The sequence below is a fragment of the Mastomys coucha genome, unplaced genomic scaffold (genome assembly GCF_008632895.1).
Source record: "Mastomys coucha isolate ucsf_1 unplaced genomic scaffold, UCSF_Mcou_1 pScaffold14, whole genome shotgun sequence".
Lineage (NCBI taxonomy): Eukaryota > Metazoa > Chordata > Mammalia > Rodentia > Muridae > Mastomys > Mastomys coucha.
This window is the reverse complement of record NW_022196896.1, coordinates 30,286,162-30,289,801: the sequence shown is the minus strand read 5'-3', so window position 1 is coordinate 30,289,801 and position 3,640 is coordinate 30,286,162.

The following is a 3,640-nucleotide window of genomic DNA, read 5'->3' as shown; positions in this document are numbered from 1 at the left end:
GGGGGAGGCATAGGTCAATGATGGTTTACTCATGGGGTATTGCCTTATTATTGATAAGAATGTAGGCAAGAATTTGAAAAGAAATATCACATGGATACACATGCAAACTCATCCTGATAATTTGAAACTCTGTTTTTTTCCTTAGCTATTAACATTGTAGTAAGGATCATGAGACATGAAGTCAGACTTATATTACCTGGGGTCAGAGCTTTATTTGGTCACACATCATGTAACTTTAAACTATAGTCTCCTTGTCTGTGACATTACATAGTTTATACGGTGCAAAGAACAATGAACATCATGCAAGTCCTGAGTGTTGTGATTACTGTCACATTATTAGGAGGGTGCTCTTCCCTGAGTCATGAATTTTCTTTACTGGCAGTTGCATGGGCTTTTGGCTCTAGTGTAGAGGCAGAGCTGTTCCCTAAAATCAATAATGACTTGAGGTGGCATATTTACTTTGACTTTAGTCCTATTGGAATTCTGTAACCTTGGACTAAAATAGAGAGTTCTCAAATATAGTCCGGCTAAAGGGCAAAGTGAAGAGGTCCTTGGTACCCTCTGTTATCCTTGGGAATAGGGTGGGGACCTGAAAAGTAGTGCAAAGCTGCTGCACTGGGGTTGCACATCTCAAGGTGGCTCACCAGATCCTGCATCTCCTTTCCAAGCAGGACTGTACTGTGAAGGAACAAGTTCTACTCTGCCTGGACAGACATGTATAATCCTGTCATTACTGATATTAAATCATTTACTTCTTCCTTTGGTGCTGCCTCACACAGGTAAAATGTTAAACACGGACTTCCCAGGACATGGGTTAGCACAGAAAGTGGCCATGTTTTCTCCACAGCACTTGGAAGTGTACTGCACCAGACAAACCCTTTCAGTGGTGCTTACCTGGTCTTCTGCCTGGTTTCAAGCTTTTCTCCCTCCTGTCAACCCTCTGTGGGCAATGGTCTATTATTACTTTCTAAAATGAGGAATCAGACACAGAAGGATGACAAACATAAGGCTAGTAAGTAGAGGAACCAAAAGTGAATTCTGGCTTTCCAGTCTATAGCCCAGCCTGCGGTCCTTGGGTGGGACAGCCAGCCTCCAAGGCAACCCTGTATTTTTTCCTTCTAGGAATCACTTCCTGGAAGAAACCTGAACCTTATGACTTCCTTCTGTTGCTGCTATTGTGTTTCTGACACAGGATCTTATACTATAGCCCAGTGTAGCCTGGAACACACAGTATAGAAGGTTAGCCTTATACTCTCATCAATGTATCTGTTTTAGCCTCCCACATGCTGGAATTATGAGCATGAGCCATCATACCTGGTATCTCAAGGACAAGATACAACAGAAGTAATAGATGTCCCTTTGAGGATAGGTTCCCATTAGACTACAGAGTACATGTGTACTCTGCATTCTCCCTTGTAATCAGATGGTTCATTACAGGGGAATCCAAGTGCAACTGAGACCATCAAGAAGACCATAAATAAAACTGAGTACAGTCTTTTAAGGTCAGCCAATAACTCTACAAGTGAATCTGAACAGGACTCCTCAACCCCAGTCTGGCCTTCTGAGGACTGGCACCTGAGAAGAGACCCTAAACCCAGGTATCCAAGTAAACAGTTCTGCATTCCTGAACACCAGGAGTTAAGGTTAGTTGGGATAATGTGTTATGATGTAATCCAACCACCAGGACACAGTGCTAGGTACTTATTAGTTTTTAAACAGCATAAGATATCACAAATAGACAATGACTTCTTTTTTTTATTAGATATTTTCTTTATTTACATGTAAATTTCTCCATTCCCAGTTTTCCCTCCAAAAAACAAACAAACAAACAAAAACAACAAAAACAAACCCCTCTTGCCTCCCCCCTCCCCATGCCTGCCACCCCATCCTCTCCCACTTATTGGCTCTGGCATTCCCCTACACTGGGGCACAGAACCTTCACAGGGCCTAGGTCCTCTCCTCCTATTGATGATCAAATTGCAATCCTCTACTATACACATGCTGCCAGAACAATCAGACCCCTCCATGTGCAGTCCTTGGTTGGTGGTTGAGACCCTGGGAGCTCTGAGGGCACTAGTTAGTTCATATTGTTGTTCGTCCTAAGGTGCTGCAAACGCCTCAGCTCCATAGGTCCTTTCTCTAACTCCTTCACTGGGGACCCTGTACTCAGTTCAAGACAATGACTTCTTAATGAAGTCTATGGTTAGTGGGAGTACTAACTGCATTGTTTCTCTCAGCTTCACAATAATTTTTATAACTTTTGAGAACTTTTTGAACGTTAAAATTTATTTCCTACTTTCTCTCTCAGAGGAGGCCATTTCCTGTCTATGGGAATTATACGGAGACTGGATTTAGTGGGAAGTGATTGGGCCCCATCATCCAGGCCTCAGAGCTGACACTGTGCAAACATCACCCTTGGGCAACCCAACCTTCCCTCTCCTGCTTCTCTTTTCACTTTCTCTTCACCTCCTCTTTCTTTTCTTTTCCTTCTTTCTCATGAGAGAGAGAGAGCACACAGTCTACCTACAGTGTTCCTATCACTGATACCAATTAACCTTTTAACCCATTCCTATGAACCCCCTACCTCAACCTCAACCTCTTATGTGTATCCTACCTGCAGAGGAGGAAATATCAGTGCATTAGTCAGGGTTCTCTAAAGGAACAGAACTGGTAGACTGTATATAATATATAAGCTGACAGCATGTGGTCCAGATATTTCAGCAATAGCTGTCACACACACACACACACACACACACACACACACACACACACACACACAAAAAGGCTAAAAATTCAATAGTTGTCCAATGCACAAGGTTGGATGTTTCAGCAGTCCCAACCCAGTGCTGAAGTTCTAGAGAATTTTTGGAGATCTGCTGATCCTCAGTTTATGCTTGAATTCTGAGGAAGTTGGATTAAAACTGGCTGCAGCAAAAAGATAGATGGACTTGCCAGCAAGGGTGTAAACAATTAGGTATAAAAGCAAAGTTTCCTTCTTCTATGTCCTTTTTCTGTAGGCTGTCACCAGATGAGTTGCCCAGATTTTGAATGAGTCTTCCTTCTTCAAATAATCTGGTTAAGAAAAATCCTTCACAAGAGTGCCCAGCAGTTTGGACTTTAACTGAGTGTAAATGTAATTAAGTTAACAAACAAGATTGGCCATCCCAATGGAACAGGATACATAACACTAAATACCTTTCCAAAGGTCCTACCAAACCTACTACTTACTGTAGAAGCTTCCTAAAATACATCCATACACGTGTGTAAAATGAGTTAAGAGGCACTCACCCTATTATGAGGTGTCAAGTCTCCCACTAGATACCACAGCTTAACAAAGGAAAAGCCCATTGCCAGAAAAAGATTACCTCCTGAAGTTGTTAGTCACTAAGGTTACATAGTGCCAAACATAGGCTATTGACAGTGCTCTTAGTTGCTATAGTGGTTTGAATGAGAATGGTCCTAACATTTCAGATGTTTGAATACTTGCTTCCCAAACAGTCACACTTTTGGGAAAGATTTGGATGTGTGGTTTTGTTAGAGGAGGTTTGGCAGGGGAGGGGAGGCACAGGCTTCCAGGTATCAAACACTTGCTCTATTCCCAGTCTCAATCTCTCTCTCTCTCTCTCTCTCTCTCTCTCTC